General features: G+C 39.2%; 1 protein-coding gene, 1 long non-coding RNA gene and 1 other non-coding gene across 4 annotated transcripts in view; 1 reads left to right on the top strand and 2 right to left on the bottom strand.

The window, feature by feature from the left end:
- PLS1 (plastin 1) overlaps nucleotides 1-18,835 on the top strand; it is a 129,434-nt gene that overhangs the window by 36,763 nt on the left and 73,836 nt on the right. The window lies entirely within an intron of this gene.
- Nucleotides 1-18,835, bottom strand: part of LOC109559554 (uncharacterized) — a 69,314-nt gene that overhangs the window by 27,700 nt on the left and 22,779 nt on the right. The gene's annotated exons all lie outside the window — the stretch shown is intronic.
- Nucleotides 7,256-7,328, bottom strand: TRNAG-UCC (transfer RNA glycine (anticodon UCC)). The gene has a single exon. It is a non-coding gene; the product is annotated as a tRNA-Gly (tRNA).

Below are 18,835 nucleotides of genomic sequence, written 5' to 3'. Positions count from 1 at the left end.
ATGGGCCTGGGCCCCAGGCACAATGAAAATAGTACCATCTTTGACACCAGTGGATGACCTAGGCTGTGTAGGTTTACCTTACCTGTTTACTTGTTTTATTCTCATGTAAAATGAGAATAAAATAATATGAGGAAACATAATATTGGGTTGGCCAAAAACCTTTTTCCATAAGATATTGCAGAAAAATCTGAGTGAACTTTTTGGTCAACCCAATACTATTATAGTGTGTGTGTATGTATATATAATCATGATAATAATATTTTCAGTTTTGCTTAACTCACTGGGTTGATGTGAGACTTGAAGGTCATATGTGAAAGTGCTTTATGAGTTAGGAAGTGTGTAAGACTTAATTCTCTTACATATGGGACATGTTGGTGGTTTTCTTTAGTCTTTGCTTTTAGGCCACTATGAAGAATCAGTTTCATACTTATTTTTTCTTTCACAAAGTTGAGGTCATTATTATTAGCTAAGAATAAAATCTCTACTAAATTTGCCTGGCATGCTTATACTAACTGAATAAACAGAGTTAAGGAAAAACCTGTCACATTAAAACATGCAAACAAAAAAACATGGAATCAGCCTATTTAAGTTATTTTAAGATACTAGAATTAAGTAAAATTTTCCAAGATTGCGGAAGTTGGGTAGGGTCAGACTAACTCTGTAAGCAGAATGATTAAATTACCCTGGGGCAGGTCCAGCATACCTTCCTGGGCCCAGCCTTATATGGAACAGTGGAAACATGGACCTTGTCACTTGTTTGAATTATATGACTCTAGTGCTCACCAGCTGAGTGGTATTGGACAAGTTTCTTAACCTTAGAAAGCTTGAGTTTCTTTATCAGTAAAAATGGATGTAACCACTACTTTGGGAGGTTGTTTTAAGGATTAGAGATAATTTATATCAAGTGCCTGGCAGTAAATTCTCTTAATGTGTGCATAATATCAACTGTAAAAAATAAATTACACTGTTCCATGTTTGTGCTTTCCTGTGTCCACGCAGATCTGCTGTTATAACCCCCATTCATCATTTAGCCTTTCATTCCAGATGTTTTTTATTTAAACTTTGAGGATGAGATGGTTGGAGGGCATCACCGACTCAATGGACATGGGTTTGGGTAGGCTCTGGCAGTTGGTGATGGACAGGGAGGCCTGGTGTGCTGCGATCTTTGGGATCCGATCTTTGGGATCACAAAGAGTCGGACAACTGAGCAACTGAACTGAAAAACAAAATCCTGACATTCTTAAGCATTTCCTCTTATTTCCAAATTTAAATGTTAGCTTAGAGAAGTTGCTATATAATTTAGTCTGAAAACAAGCTTTCTACTATATTTTCTTAAGACCAAATAAAAAGGATGATTAAGTAAGATGGAAAGCAGGACCACTGTATACATATGGTTGTAGAATGTTCCCTAATGTAATATTATTCTGTTCAAATTTTATTTAATAACTTTAATTATAAAATAAAGCATGCAGAAGAATAGAATAATATAATATATGCTCATTTTCTCTACCCTGATTTAAGAAATGTCAGCAATTTGTATATATCAGCTCTTCATTTTCTGTAAGAAATAAAACACTAATGATATGATTGAAGGCCCTCTCCCATTTAATCCCTTTCCTCATCTGAAATTGGCATGTGTTAGTTATTCTTTCTGTCCATCTTACTATTTTTCCATGAACACTTTTCATTAATAATATAAAGTACTTGAAACTTTTTACAAATATCTGCTATACAGCTTTCTCATTTAACATGTGTCCATGATTTTTTTCATATTAATACAGATAACTACTTCATTTTAACTTGTTGTGGAGTATTTCACTAAATGAATATTCTAAAATTATCTAGTCTTCTGATGATAGACATTCAGGTTGTTTCCAGTTTTTTGATACTATAAATAATGGTGTGCTTTTACCTATATTTTGACTTACTTATACAAGATTTCCTCTGGGATGAATTACTAGAAGTAGAATTGTGGGTCATAGAATATGCGTATCTTCACCTCTTTTAGATATACTACTTTGGAGAGCAGTATGGCAGCAGGAGTAACTGATCTCTTATATTCTCTCCAGAATGTGGTGTCTCTGTCAGTTTTATTTTTGGCAGCCTGATGGGTTGAGGATGTTAGGTCATTGTTTTCATTTGCCTTTTCTGTTTTATGTAGCTATTAAAAGAATATTTAAAATCTATGCCATCACTCCATTAAATAATCATACATGTACCTAGGTATGTATATATAAATGAGTATTTGTAAATTTAAATAGTCCAAAAGGGTATTGGGTAGAATATGCAGAAGCATTTTACCTCAGTATTAATAGTGGGGAATCATTAGCCCTTAGGGCATGATTTCTCAGCCTCAGCACCATGGAAATTTTGCACTGGGTAACTCTTTGTTACAAGGGGATCTGCTGTGCATGGTATGGTATTTAGGAGCATCTCTGGTCTCAACACACTAGATGCCCATAACACCTCTTCACTCATGAGAGTCAGAAATGTCTCTAGACATTGCCAGATGTCCTCTAGGGAACATAATCATCTCCTGCTGGGGAACCACAGCCCAAGACTAAACTCTGCTTTGTCCTGCCTACCAGAGCTTAAACATAAGACCTCCAAAGGATCAAACCCTTCCCAAGGACTTTTCTGCATTTGAGAACAAAGATCAAGAGTGGTTATAGGGCTTTCTTTTTTTTTTCTGAAATAGAAAAAAAAGAAAAAAAAGTTAAATGAGATCTCAGTGAGTACTAAGTAGCCAAAACAACCTTGAAAAAGGAGGACAAGGTTGTAAGACTCACATTTCCCAATTTCAAAACTTACTACAAAACAATAATAATCAAAATGGTACTATACTGGAATATAGACCAATGGGCCAGAATAGAGAGCCCAGGAACTCACCCTTGTGTATCTGGCCAAATGATTTTTGATAAGGGTCCCAAGACTACACAACAGGGAGAAGACAGTCTCTTTAATAACTGGTGTTAGGAAAACTGGATATCTACATGCAGAAAAAATGAAGTTAGACTCTCCTAATACAATATATAGAAATTAAAGTACATCAAAGACCTAAAAGTAATACCTAAAATTGCAAAACTCCTAGAAAAATACATAGAGGAATAGCTTCAGGACATTACATTTGGTGCTGATTTGTTGAATATGACAACAAAAGCAAAAGTAGACAGGTGGGACTACATCAAACATTAAAACTTCTGTGTATCAGAGGAAACAGTCATCAGAAAAGGCAACTATGGAATGGAAGAAACTATTTGCAAATAATATAGCTGACACAAGTTTAATATCATTTCCCTATAAAACATATAGGGGACTTCTGCAAGGTACAGGCATACCTTGGAAATATTGTGGGTTTGGTTCCAGACCACCATGAGAAAGCAGATATTGCAATAAAGTAAGCCATATGAATTTTTAAATTTCTCAGTGCATGTAGAAGTTATGTTTATACTACACTATAGTTTATTAAGTGTGCATAGCATTATGTCCCAATGTATATAATTAATTTTAAAAATACTCTATTGCTAAAAATTGCTAATCATCTGACAATGAAGGGTTGCCACAAACCTTCAATGTGTAAAAAAAAAAAAAAAGCAATATCTGTGAAGTGCAATAAAGCAAAGCACAATAAAATGAAGTATGCCTATAACCCTGTTAAAAATGAGCAAAGGACTTGCATTAGCAATTCTCCAAAGAATATACCCATGTGGCCAATAAGCATATAAAAAGATATTCAATATTACTATTCATAAGAGAAATGTAAATTAAACCCATAAAATCACCTCACACTCATTAGAATGGCTAATATCAAAGGAACAAGTGTGGTCATGGGTGTGGTGAAATTGAAACTTTGTGCACTGCTGGTGGGAATATAAAATGATGGAGCTATTATGGAAAACAGTATGCTTCCTCAGAAAATAAAAAATAGAATTATCATATGATCCAGTAACCCCACTTCTGGGTGTATATTGAAAATAATTTAAAGCAATACCTCAAAGAGATATATTTGCACGCCTATGTTCATCGCAGGGCTTTCCTGATAGCTCAGTTGGTAAAGAATCCACCTGCAATACAGTAGACCCCAGTTGGATTCCTGGGTCAGGAAGATCCGCTGAAGAAGGATTAGGCTACCCCTCCAGTATTCTTGGGCTTCCCTTGTGGCTCAGCTGGTCAAGAATCAACCTGCAATGTCAGAGACCTGGGTTTGATCCCTAGGTTGGGAAGATCCCCTGGAGAAGGGAAAGACTACCCACTCCAGTATTCTGGCCTGGAGAATTCCATGGACTGTATAGCCCATGGGGTCCCAAAGAGCTGGACACGACTGAGCGACTTTCACTTTCACTTTCATGTTCATTGCAACATTATTTACACTAGCCAAGAGACGAAGCAACCCAAATGTCCCTCAAGAGGTGAATGGATAAAGACTATGTGATATATATACAATGAAATAACATGCACCTTAAAAAAATAAGGAAGTCCTGTCACATGCTGCAACATGGGTGAACCTCAAGGACATTATGCTAAGTGAAATAACAAAAGGACAAATACTATACGACTCCATTCATATGAAGTATTTAAATTAATCAAAGCCATAAAAACAGGAAGTAGAAAGATAATTGCCAAGGGCTTGGGCGAGGGGAGTGCTAATATTTTGTAGGTATAGAGTTTCACTTTTTCAAGATCAAAAATTTTAAAGATCAGTTGTATGACAATGTGAATATACTTAGTTTACTGAACTGTAAACTTAAAAGTGGTTAAAATGGAAGTTTTAATGTTCAGTCTTTTTAATCACAGTAAAAAGTTAAGAATAATTATAGGGATGCAAGAATATCAGTTACTCAACAAAGTAAATTTTACAGTGTCTCATCCAATCAAAATGTACCAGGCATGCAAAGAAGCAGGAAAATAATGACCCATAATGAGAGAAGTCTATCAAACAAAACTGATCTGGAAACTGAGACAGGTATTATGATTATCAGACAATGACAATAAAAGGATTGTTATATTCCATATGGAGACATGGAAAATATTTTAATAGACCCATATTGAACTTCTAGACAGAAAATTATAACATCTGAGATGAGCAATATGGTAGATTGGTTTAAGGGCAGATTAGACAGTGTAGAAGAAAAGAATAGTGACTTTGAAGCCAGGGCATTAGAAACTATCCAGAATAAAATAGAGAAAAGAATTACAAAAAAAAAAAATTAAAATATCAGCGATTTGTGAGACAAGTTCCAGTCACCTAATATACATGTATTTAGAGTCCCTGAAAGATAAGGGAGAACAGGAAAAATATTTGAAGAAATCATGGTTAAAAATTTTCCAGATTTGATGAAAAGTGTAATCCTACAGATCCAAGAAGCTCAATTAACCCCAGCAAAAGATGTGTAAGGAAGATTATATCAAAGCACATTACAATTAAATTGTTCAAAAGCAGTGATAACAATCTTAAGAGATACCAAAGAACAAAGGCATATGACATATAGAGGAAGACAGATAAAGATGATACAAATTTCTTGTTGAAAACAAAAGTATACAAGACAGTGGAGGACCATCATTAAAGCACTGGAAGAAAAACCTTTGACCTATAATTTTTTTTTTTTTGGTCACACTATACAGTATGTGGAATTCTAGTTCTCCAGCAAGGGATTGAACCCACACCCCCTGCATTGAAAGCATAGAGTCTTAACCACTGGACAGCCAGGGAAGTCCCTAACCTACCATTCCATACTTAACAAAAATATATTTCAAAAACAAAGATGAATTAGACTTTTCAAACATGTAAAAATTGAAAAACTCCGTCACCAGCAGACTTGCACTATAAGAAATGTTACAGGAAGTCCATCAGGCAGAAAGAAAATGATACCACATGGCAATACAGAAATACGGATCTATACAAAGGACTGAAGAGCACCGGAAATGGAACCATATAAGTAAACGTAAGACCTGCTTAAAAAAACTGCTTGGATGTGGTGTTTAGTATGTACACACTACATTCTAGCCATACCATCTTTGTCTTTGAGGCTTATTTTGGAATGTAATGATATACTACCTTGTATTATATTTGATGTTAAGAACCTCTGTAGCAGAATATTAATTCCCAAGCCTCAAAATTTTGTTTGTGTAAGAAATGTTGTTATTTTTCTACACAGTCTCTGTCATCAGTACCCGTATAGAGGAAGACGTTTTTAGTTGTACAGGGTAAAATTCAGTCATTTCAAACTGAACTCGGTTGTCTTCCCTGGGTGGTATTTAGTTTTCAGAAATTTCATGGGTATGAGCGTAAGGAGTTTCGTTCAGGGCTGTGCTGCTCTGTCACTGGCTTCTGCTGGGACCTCAGTTCCTGCTTAGTCCCTGGGTGTGGCTGGCCCTCTGCTGCCGTCTGCAGAAGCGTCTGAATCTCCACTTCATCCGTAGTCCGTGTGGTGTCCCCTCTTTAAGACCTTGAATCCTTTCAAGTCCACCTGGTGGTAGTGAAATGATGGAGGGTGTGGGAAGAGGGAATGTAAACGGTAAGTTACTATTGATCAACTTCATTCTGTTGTACCTGAGATAACATATTGCCTGTCCCCAATTCTCATTTCTCCCTGAAACACTCTCTGGATCGTTGGGGTACACAAAAACCTCTCCCTCTTAATTCTTTGTGTCCAGACCACAACCATGCCGTCTACCTAGTGACATCTCTCGGGACATCTTAAAAGTGATCTTAACATCATTTATAATGTTTTTAACATTTTTTTCCTGATGAGTGCTATTGATTATATGTGTAACACTAACATTGCTGTGTTTTTTCACCCTCCTTGACTTGTGTATAAGCTCCTGGAATGCCCAGATCAGAGATTTGATGTCTTGATGCTTTTCTTCGTGCTTAGCACTGGGCAAAGTGCATAGTTGGTCTTCAGTAATTATTGGCTGAATGAACAAATGAATGAATGTAAACTTTTTGAGTACAGAGAATTATTTCTTTTACATCTCTTATGATGCTTAACATAGTATTGAATACTGAGCAATCCCAAATGATTTACTTAATTTAATTGAACTGAGAGTCATTTTAACTTAATTTAAAAAAGTTTTTTAAAATTATTTATTTGGCTGTACCGGGTGTTAGTTGCAGCATGTGGGATCTAGTTCGCTGACCAGGGATTGAACTCAGGTCCTCTGCATTGGGAGTGTGGAGTCTTAGCAACTGGACCACCAGGGAGGTCCCTAAAAAAATTTTTTTGGCTGCACCATGCAGCATGGGGGGTCTTAGTTCCCCGACCAGGGATTGAACCTGGGTCCCCTGTGTTGGAAGCATAGAGTCTTAACCACTGGACCACCAGGGAAGTCCTTGAGAGTCATTTTATGTTAACTCTTTCTACATATATTTACAGTGCCTGAAGAAGTCTAGAGAAGCCAGGTCTTCTACAGACTGCTTATTGAAAATAATTTAAAGTATTGGTTAAAATCAGCTGGGAGAGTTTTATAGATAGAATAGAGAAGGAAGGTAAAATGAGTGTGATTGCATATAAGGTATAATCATTTCATCAGTAGGAAATAAAACTAGGCCAGAAAAATAAAAAACCTAGCCAGTACTATTTGTGATGTAATTGCCATCACAAATAGTACTGGCTAGGTTTGTGATGGCAATTACTCAAGACGACGTAGGACTTCCCTGGTGGCTCAGACAGTAAAGCGAATTCCTACAATGTGGGAGACCTGGGTTCAATCCCTGGGTCGGGAAGATCCCCTGGAGAAGGAAATGGCAACCCACTCCAGTATTCTTGCCTGGAAAATCCCATGGACGGAGGAGCCTGGTAGGCTACGGTCCATGGGGTCACAAAGAGTCAGACAGGACTGAGCGACTTCACTTTTCAAGAGGATGTAAGCAGGCAGTGAATAGATGAATCCAGTTCATTTCTATGAGGCTAAAGGAGAAAAAGTGCTGAGCAAACGATTCCCCTGGTTTTATTGGTAGGATTTTAATGATCTTCTACTCTTTCATTCATGTAACAAATGTTCGTTGAGCACCAACTATAGGTAAGCAGTGTGTTGGACAGTCAGTATTCAGCGATAATCTGACAAAAGTTGTTTCTAACATCCCCAGATGCTTAGTCCTTGATGCAGGTGTGGTGGACAGAAAATACAACGTGCAAAATGGCATTCACAGAGTGTTGAATGACTTTTTTTGGCATCACTGAGCAAAACATCTGCTCAGGGAGGAAGATTCCACCGGGGTATGGTCTTTGACCTGGATCTGGAATCATTACTGGGAATGTGCACCCCACCAGTGGGGTCTGGTTTGCATCCCATATAGCAAGTTTTTATGTTTCCTGGCACCATTGCTCTAACTGACTCTTATACTTTTTAAATTATGGGTGCTAGATTTCTGGGCAGAACAAGGAAATTTCATTGTTTCAGTTTTTCATTTAGCTTTTGGATGGTGGTGTTCAGTCGCTCAGTCATGTCTGACTCTTTGCGACCCCATGGGCTGCAGCACTCCAGGCTTCCCTGTCCTTTACCGTCTCCTGTAGTTGGCTCAAACTCCTGTCCATTGAGTTGGTCATGCCAGTCATTTAGCTTAATGGTCATTTAAAAAAGATATTTTCAAGGACTTTCCTGGAAGTCCAGTGGTTAAGACTCTAATGCTCCCAATGCAGGGGTCTTGGATTTGATCCCTGGTTGGGGAACTAAGATCCTGCATGCCATATGGTGCAGGAAAAAAAAAAAAAAAGATCTTTCAGTAGGTTAGTGATTTCTCAGTTAAATTTTTTTCTTAAGCAGTCATATATGGAGTCTGTCCTCTAACTATCTTGTCCTCTTTTGGTACTTGCTATTCCCCTGCTGTCTTCTAAGGAAGTTAGATCCTTAGGTGGGAGTTGTGTTGGGTGATGGGTGAAAGGCTGCACGTGGTAGAAGCTGAGGAAAGAGTTGAACTGCTCCATGTAAGATAAATGATTAGGGTAGAGACTAAGGATAGCAGACTGAAGCCCAGAGAGGGGACAGTTCAGGAGTTGTGGTAGAGAAGGAGGCTTTCTCCCAGAGGGGAGTTTTCAGGAAAGAGGGGATAATTAAAGGAAAATTAGCAGAGTTTTGCCCAGTGCTGTGCAATTTGATGCTTTTGAACTGTGGTGTTGGAGAAGACTCTTGAGAGTCCCTTGGACTGCAAGGAGATCCAACCAGTCCATCCTAAAGGAAATCAGTCCTGAATATTCATTGGAAGGACTGATGCTGAAGCTGAAGGTCCAATGGTTTGGCCACCTGATGTGAAGAACTGACTTATTGGAAAGGACCCTGATGCTGGGAAAGATTGAAGGCGGGAGGAGAAGGGGATGACAGAGGATGAGATGGTTCGATGGCATCACTGACTTGACGGACATGAGTTTGAGCAAGCTCCGGGAGTTGGTGATAGACTGGGAAGCCTGGCATTCTGCAGTCCATGGGGTCCCAAAGAGTCAGACATGACTGAGCAACTGAACTGGACTGTGCAATATAAATTTTCTTCTCTACCTCTCCATATTTCTTTTTTTTCCCCTCTCCATATTTCTTATTCAATGCATTGTTAAATTGGCTCTACCTAAGGGAAATATGTTGAAGCTGATGGGCATAGAGTAAGAGTCAAAGACTGGATGAGGAAAGTCAGGGAGAGCAGAAGTGAACCTCCTGAGGTAGCCCTTACAAGGCAATAGATTGCTGGACTAAGGCAGTGACAGGTAAAGATGGAGTGGAGAGGAATATTCCAGAATTTGGTTTTGGTGGTAAGTTACTGGTTTTGGAAGGGAGAGAGTAATAGAGTCGAGATGACTTTGAGGCTTGCAGCTGGGGAGAGTGCAGCTGTAGGAGATGTCCCAAGTGACTGGGACTGACCCTGGGAGGAAAGGTCACTGTTTCTGGCTTGTAACAGGGAGGGTGGATGCCAGTGACTTTCTCCTTCTTTTTTAATTTAGTTTAATTTTTTTTTCCTCTTTTGGCCCCAGGACTTGGCTCCATCATGTGGCCTATGGGATCTTAGTTCCCTGACCAGGAGAACCTACACACTTTGCGTTGGAAATGAAGAGTCTTAACCACTAGACCACCAGGATGTCCGATGCCTGTGCTTTTAAATGTATGACATAAACCTAAAAGAGGAAGCATCTCTCTTGCTTACTGAGGATGCAAGGGTTCTTCTTGTTGTTCCTGTTCATATATTCTCCATGGTCCTATTATAACTCAAGAGAGTGGAAAGGCATCTATGTGACAACTGGTGTCGCTCTTCTCAAGTGATACTGAGTAGGCCTTAGAGCTAATTTTGATTTAATTTAATAAAACAAAGGGTATATTCTGAGGGTCATAGAAAATATTATACCCTTTCAAGTTAATTTTTTTCCCCCTATTTTTTTTTGGCCATGCCACATGGCGTGCAGAATCTTAGTTCCCTGACCAGGGGTCAAATCCGTGCCCCCTGCCTTGAAAGCGTGTTGTCTTAACCACTAGACTGCCAGGGAAGTCCCTACAACTTAATTTTTTTTTTCAAATTCTTTTGTCCTTATTTGCTTTTGCCTAATTAAACTATCAATACTTAACATCTTTTATAGTAATAGTGCTCTTGTTAATTTCTAAAGCTATATAACTCATGACATATAAACATTAATGCCTGTGTGTCTTAATTTTGACTGTATTTTTCTTTAATAGTTTTTCCTTTGAGTTCTCTTTTGATGTACATCTTCTCATCCAGCATTTCTGATGACTTGTCTGGAACTCTGAACACCTCAGTCTGAGTGCCAGCTCTTTCTCTGTGGAGTAAGAAGTGTGGACTGGATTTTATCAGTGTTATAAATAATTAAAATTCATTGTGTCTAGATTTCTTTATGTCTAAGAATGAGGCGATCAATGTGAATCTACTTTGGAAAGTATAAAATGCTTGGCAAATATATAGTGCTGTTATTAATTTTTGTAGTGCCGAGATTCTGGTGAGAAAATTTCCGGAGCTGGTAGTGGGTACTGCTTTCTTCCATTGTCTGATAGCAAAGGAACTTCATAATTCTTGAGCAAATATCTAGTTGTGCTGTGAGGGTACCCATCTCTTGTGAATAGGAAAAGACTCGAACTTGTTCTGTTTGGCTGTTAGAACCCTTAACTGGCAGCACACAGGCTGTTAAAAGAATGATAAAACTATAGATTTGTTTTCTAGTGGTACTTTTTAAGAAAATCATATTACATTTTGATAGTTAAATTTTTGTCTTATGGCATCCTTTGCATTTGAAAATATTTTTCAGTACTATTGATTTTTATCCATAATTTGTAGAAACTTGGGGTTTTAGGTACCCACTCCAGTGTTCTTGCCTGGAGAATCCCAGGGATGGGGGAGCCTGGTGGGCTGCCATCTATGGGGTCGCACAGAGTCAGACACGACTGAAGCAACTTAGCAGCAGCAGCAGCAGCAGGGTTTTAGTTAAGACTTCTATGGATCCTTGAAAACACACACCTATAAATGATAATTCCTTCCTTGTTAATAAAGAAATGTCAGAGTTGGATTCTGCAGGTTGTAATGTAAAGGACCTCAGAGGGTCAGCTCCGGGAAAATACTGGTTTAATTTTTCTGCATAAAACATGAAGACTTCACAGTGTGTTCCGAGCACCAGCAGTGTGTGCTTTGGGGGTTGAAGTTCAGACACTGACACAGAAACATCCTGGGGAGGACTCCACTGTTCACTTGGACACAAGTTGGACTGGAATTTCTCTGTTGCTGTGAATTATTTACATAGAGTTTCTTGGCTAGAATCAGGAGAAAACGAATTATAAACTAGCAGCAGGTAAGGCCCGGTTTATTCCAGTGCAATGGGAAATGACTCATGGATTCCTTTCTCTGACAGCACTTTGATATTGGTGTTGAGGCATTCATTCTAAATGAGATATTTGGCAATATAGGCCGTAACAATCTAGGCAGTTACCTCCCTAGTGTACACTTTCCCGTGACTAAGTCATACGTGGATAATAGGAGCAAAGTAATTTTCCAGAAACAAACAAAAAACAAAGCTGTTGTGAAATAATTCATATCACTTCCCCAAAGCTCATTCAAACCCTTCTACCCATTCCATCAGTTTCTAGCAAGACAGATCACCCTGTATCCACACTTCATCCTAACAGTTTATCCTGACAAGGAAGGTTCTAGGGCAGCTTGTAACAGGAAAAGGCCACAGGATGTATAACTTGAGATATAGGGATGGGATTGGAGAAGGAAATGGCAACCCACTCCAGTGTTCTTGCCTGGAGAATCCCAGGGACGGCGGAGCCTGGTGGGCTACCATCTATGGGGTCGCTCAGAGTCGGACACGACTGAAGTAACTTAGCAGCAGCAGCAGCAGGGATGGGAAGGAATAGATGGAGACTGCTGCTATGAAGGCAGTATGTAATGAAGGATCTGGACTTGGCAGACTCCCTGAGTTTGAATCCCAGCTCTGCCACTTATTGGGAAGCTTTTGACCTCAATTGCTTTAACTGTGAAATGAGGATTATAATATTACCAACCTGATACTGTTGCTGTGAGGATTAAATGAGACACTATGTGTACTGCTCAGAACACTGCTTGGCCTTTGTGACCACCCAAGTCTCCCCTGCTACGTTGGGACTTGCGTTGTGTGTGAGTGCTGTGTTTTGTTTGGGGATGGGGATCTTGGGGGAGATTTTATGAGTCAGGTTTATATGACCTTCTGGTGTTTTTGTCAATCTTAATCTGTATTTATTTATTTAGCTTTGGTTGTGCTGGGTCTTTGTTGCATTCTCTAGTCTCGGTGAGCCAGGACTACTCTTCATTGCAGATTACGGGCTCTAGGACGTGCCAGCTTCTGTACTTGCAGCACATGGGCTCAGTAGTAGCAGCTCCCAGGCTCTGGAGCACAGGCTTATGGGCACATGGGTTTAGTTGCCCCCCGACATGTGGAATCTTCCAAGATCAAGGATCAAGTTGGCAGGTGGGTTCTTTACCCCTGAGCCACCAGGGGAGCACCTTCAGGTGATTTTTGATTGAGTGAGATTAGTTCAGGTCAGGAGAAGATCGTCAGGAGTGCTTGCATCTGCTTTGGAATCAGATTTAAACTTTTATCTTGGCTTCATGCAAACACAGAGACATGCAGAAGGCAAATGAGATTCTCTACAGCTGTAGGTCTTGTTTTCCTGGTATCCTCTGACCACCAGTGGGCATGAGGCCTGGGTTCTGCCCGTCAGACTCCCCATCCTGGGAATGAGCCTGTCCTCCATGAATGGTGGTGGCTGAGGCATCTGGAGCTAGCATTCCAAAGTGGAACGTCATAGTGTCTATTGTGGGTGTCCTTAGACTTCCTGGCACCAGCCCTTCCAGAGACTGCTTGTTTAACCCTCTCTTGATTCTTTGAGCCAATCTTCTCTCAATTCTTTGAGCCAATCCCCAGTGCAGGCCCTTATTGCTTTCAATCAAAATACCTTAATTGGCACCAATACCAAGCAGATAGATTAACGTTTCTATTGTCAGTAGGTAAGGGAACACACATGAAGCCAAGAGTCCTCTAAGTCATAGAAAAGTCCTCTTTAGACACTGTGACTTGGAGAAGAATATAATTTGTTTCCTGAGGTGCAAAAAAGGGTGACTTTGTATTCAGTTCAGTTTAGTTCAGTCGCTCAGTCGTGTCCGACTCTTTGCGACCCCATGAATCACAGCACGCCAGGCCTCCCTGTCCATCACCAACTCCCAGAGTTCACCCAGACTCACGTCCATAGAGTCAGTGATGCCATCCAGCCATCTCATCCTCTGTTGTCCCCTTCTCCTCCTGCCCCCAATCCTTCCCACCATCAGAGTCTTTTCCAATGAGTCAACTCTTCACATGAGGTGGCCAAAGTACTGTTGTCTTACTTGAATGGTAAAAAGAAAAGACTTCAGATTGGTCAATGTGGGTCTGTTCTAAATACAAAGTGTTGTCTGCAGCCATCTTTAAAGATAGCAGGGTTTTTTTTTTTTTTTTTAATATGTCAGAAATGGAAATTACCATAAGCAAAAGGGCTAAAAGAAAAGTTAAAGACTTTCAGAGGAGTTACACTTATTAAGTAGAATCACTCAACATCATTGTCATCAAGGAGTTAAAAATGGATTTTTAAAATAAGTATTTATATTTTATTGCATCATCTTATCACCCTGAAAATTTTAAGTTTCTTGAGGGCAATGGCATAGCTTACATTTCTTCTGTAATTAAAACTTACATGGTGATAAGATGCTCTAAGATGACATGGATACTTAGTTAAGGGTTCCCAGAGATGCACACATAGACAACAGACTTGTAGACATAGCAAGGGAAGGAGAGGGTGGGACTACTTGAGAGAGTAGCATTGAAACATATATGTTACCCTTTGTGAAATAGATAGCTAGTGGGAAGTTACTATATAACACTGTGAGCTCAACCCAGTGCTCCCTGACAACCTAGAGGGGTAGAGTGGGGAGGGGTGGGAGTAGGTATATGTGTACTTATGGTTTACAAGAGGGAGGGACAGAGGGGACATATGTATACTTGTGGCTGATACACATTGTTGTATGGCAAAAACCAACACATCATAATAAAGCAGTTATCCTCCAATTAAACATAAATTTTAAAAAATTGTTTTGTCAGACCCGTGCTCTAAGGGGAGACCTCTAAGACTTTTCTCCCTTAACTGGGATTTGCATGTTTCTCTCTATTCTTATTCATTTTTTAAGGTCTCAAATGGTGCCTCTTCTGTAAAGTTTTCCTTGAATCTTCCAGAAGATTCTTCCTTTCCTGTTTTTTTTCATTACAGCCTGTACTGTGGTTGTGGAGGTCGCATTCAGTTCATTTTGAAGCCTGACCCCCTCGTAGGAGCTTTGTGAAGGCTCATATTGAAAAAGGGATCCTGAGGCTACTCCAGGCTCTGTGGTTAAGAACTGGCAATTGGAGTCATGTTGGGAGTGGATGAGGGAGTCTCATGCATTTGCCATTGCTGTCAGCTGTGGTTTATTGACTCCCTTCCTAGATTATAAATTCTTTGTGGTCCCTGTGTTAGTCAACATTTGATTGCCTCCAGAACTTAGTACAACACCGCGCACTGCAGATGTTCTCAATAAACATGTGTTAAAATGGAATGAGGGCAATGAAGGAAGTCATGGTGGAGTTTGAGCTGTGCTTAGAAATAGTAAGTAAAATGAAGGAAAATTATGGGACCATCAAGAAGAGGCCTCAAGAGAAAGAGAAGGCCCTTCTCAGGATAGAGTGGGAAACAAGAATTGCTCACAGGGAAAGAGTAGAGTCTGGAGGCATAGGTTTAGTCAAAATTGTTGAGGCTGTAATCTGATGAAGGAAATTGAACGTAGTTTAAAGGGACAAAAAAGACAAGAGAGAATACTTTCTGGGAAACATGAACTTTTGGAATGATTTCCTTCTCTAGAATTTTCTTTCTTTTTTTTTTTTTTTTTTCACTCATATACGTGTATCTCGGAGAAGGCGATGGCACCCCACTCCAGTACTCTTGCCTGGAAAATCCCATGGACGGAGGAGCCTGGTAGGCTGCAGTCCATGGGGTCGCTAAGAGTCAGACACAACTGAGTGACTTCACTTTCACTTTTCACTTTCATGCATTGGAGGAGGAAATGGCAACCCACTCCAGTGTTCTTGCCTGGAGAATCCCAGGGACGGGGGAGCCTGGTGGGCTGCCGTCTATGGAGTCGCACAGAGTTGGACACGACTGAAGCGACTCAGCAGCAGCAGCATACATGTATCTATTCTTTTTCAAATTTGTTTCTCCTTAAGCTATTACATAATATTGAGCAGAGTTCCCTGAGCTATACAGCAGTCCTTGTTTATTCATTTTAAATATAACAGTATACACATGTCAACACCAAACTCCCTAATTGTCCCTTCCCCCTATTCTTACCCTCTGGTGGTAACCATAAATTCATTCTCTAAGTCCATGAGTCTGTTTCTGTTTTGTAAGTTCATTTGTATCATTTCTTTCAAGATTCCGCATATAAGGGATATCATATGATATTTCTCTTTCTCTGACTTTCTTCACTCCATATGACAATCTTTAGGTCCATTCATGTTGCTGCAAATGGCGTTATTTCATTCTTATTAATGACTGAGTAATAGCCTATTGTATATGTGTGCCACATCTTTATCTATTCCTCTGTAAATGGACATTTAGGTTGCTTCCATGTCTTGGCATGGACATTGGGGTGCATGTATCTTTTTGGACCGTGTTTTCCTCTGGATATATGCCCAAGAATGGGATGGCAGGAAAAGAGGATAATTAGGTAGCTTGTGTAATTTTAAACAGCAATATAGTGATGTCTTGGGAAATTTTTGTAAACTGGAAGTCCAAAACAACAATAAAAGCAGGAAATAGACTTGATAAAGAAGCTAATAGAGGAGAAAACTAGAAAAAAAGAAGACACTCCATTAATTCCAAAGAAATCAAGAAAGGACAGAAAGATAAAACAAGTGGGAAAATAGAAAACAAATTACAAGGTGGTAGCCTTATGTCTAAACACATCAGTAATTACATTAAGTTTAGTTAAGTAAATATTCCTATTTAAAGATAAAAATTGTTTGGATATTTGATATTAAATTGCTTATAAGAGCTATGTCTTAAATATGGGGATTCAGAAAAATGGAAAGAAAGAAGCACTAATCCAAAAAAAGTTGTACTACTGTCAAAGAAAGTTTTGAGGGAAGGAGTCCTAAAGTTTAGCATTTTAATAAAATTTGTTGTTTATTAGTCATATCAATATTAATTTCTTGGATTTGATATGTACTATGGTTATAGAAAATGTTAACATTTGGGGAAGATGGGTAAAAGGTATATGGAGACACTTTTCACAATTTTTACAACTTTTTTGTAAGCCTGAATTTGTTTCAAAATAGCAAAGTTAAAGTTTAGCATTTTATAATAGAAATGGGTCAGTCCATCAGAGGATAGAACAATTCCACATTTATATGCACCTAACACACACATACACAGAGGGAGAGCAAAAATTAAACAAAAAGGAGAAAGACACAAATTTGCAATTACACTGGGAAATTTACAACAATGAGAAAAATTCTCAGTAACTGATAGAAGACAAAAAAAAAAATCATAAAGGGTTTAGATGATTTAAACAGTGTTAAATCTTATCTATGTACAGAAAAGAAAGATCTGTCATTTCTAATGTTCATATCCAAAGTTTATTTCAGGCCAATTTCCTTGAGAAGCCATGTGATATCTGATAATGTATAAAAACGCTATTATAAAAATAGAAAAATAGTTTTATTTATTCAGCCTCATTCATTCCTAAATCCTGTGTGCCATGCATCTTTCTTGTTCCCTTTGTATGTTGGAAGCACATTGCTGTTCCACACAGCAGATTATAGTATGAGTCCTACTGTGGTCTGGGTTAAGTATCCTTTTGGAAATTGCACTAACTTACAGGGACTTGATGCCTGAGGGTACCTATTTTGGGTTGAGCATGGGATAAACCTCCAAACATCTTGTGTGTTTATTTTTTTTTTACTCTGAGAGACTATGTAAATTATTTTTTTCCCCTTCTACCTGCATTGAGTTAGTAATTTCCTGATTTTAATGATTTGTTGACTTTGAATGTTCCTTATTGTAGCTAGATTGCCGTGCCCTGCCTCATACCAGAAATATCTGTCATTTCTCATACTATATTACTATTTAGTTTATCATCTCCAGTTAGAAGTGACTTATGAGAGAAGTAGGAAAAACCTTTGTGGATAAAGAGAAGGAAAAAAACAGTACAAAGAAGCCGTAGACTGGGAGGCATTTAGGCTATGACTATAATCTTAACGCCGATGATTGCTATGGGAGCAACCGTAAACTAACTGACGCATTGAATTTCTGGGATTAGGTGTGGTGGGGGTAAATTACAAATTATGAAAAAATGATGTTTCTTATCTAAGTGTAACTCTATTCAGAAAATATAATTATGGTTAATTTCTTTCCCAATTCAGGATGTCCAAATACTCTATCCTTTGAGGAAATGACACCCACCTTTTTCCATTTTCTTTTTGTAAATTATGTATGTCATTGCTCTTTGTTATCAGTTTGGACTCATTGTTGCAAGTAACAGAAAGCCAGTTTAACTGGCTTTAAAATATAGTTTCAAGTAGCTAGAAAAAGCACTGGCACCCCACTGCAGTACTCTTGCCTGGAAAATCCCATGGACGGAGGAGCCTGGTAGGCTGCAGTCCATGGGGTCACTAGGAGTCGGACACGACTTTGTAACTTTCAAGTAGACAACCTGAGCGACTTCACTTTCACTTTTCACTTTCATGCATTGGAGAAGGAAATGGCAAGCCACTCCAGTGTTCTTGCCTGGAGAATCCCAGGGATGGGGGAGCCTGGTGGGCTGCCGTCTCTGGGGTCACACAGAGTCGGACATGACTAAAGCAACTTAGCAGAAAAAGCACAAAGGCTTTAGCATGGTGGAATTCAAGATTCAGCCCTGCCAGGTGTGGTGTTTTCTCTTTACTCATCGTCTCTGCTTTCTTCTGAGTGTCGGTTTTAGCTTCATTCTCAGTCCTGGGTTCCTTCTTCATGGAGGCAGAATGGCTACAGATGCTCTGGCCTCTACATCCTCATCAGTAGGGATCCAGAGGAGTGTGTAGGCCCTCATTATAGAAAGTTTCACAAAAACTTTCTTCTGTCTTGTTGGCTCCAACTGGGTGATATGCCTGTCCCTAAACCAAATCACTGTGGCTGAGAAGTACGATGTGCTGATTGGCTTGGACCCGGAGCTTTGCTCAAATGTCATGGATAGATTATAGGGAACGAGTAGAACCCCCCAGATAAAATTAATGCTGTTACCCAAAGTTCAGAGATAGTTGCTAGAGAAGAAACA

This window comes from Bos indicus, chromosome 1, assembly GCF_029378745.1.
Source record: "Bos indicus isolate NIAB-ARS_2022 breed Sahiwal x Tharparkar chromosome 1, NIAB-ARS_B.indTharparkar_mat_pri_1.0, whole genome shotgun sequence".
NCBI classification, from domain to species: Eukaryota; Metazoa; Chordata; class Mammalia; order Artiodactyla; family Bovidae; genus Bos; species Bos indicus.
Note: the sequence above shows the minus strand (reverse complement) of the source record. Positions and strands in the feature narration are given on the sequence as shown.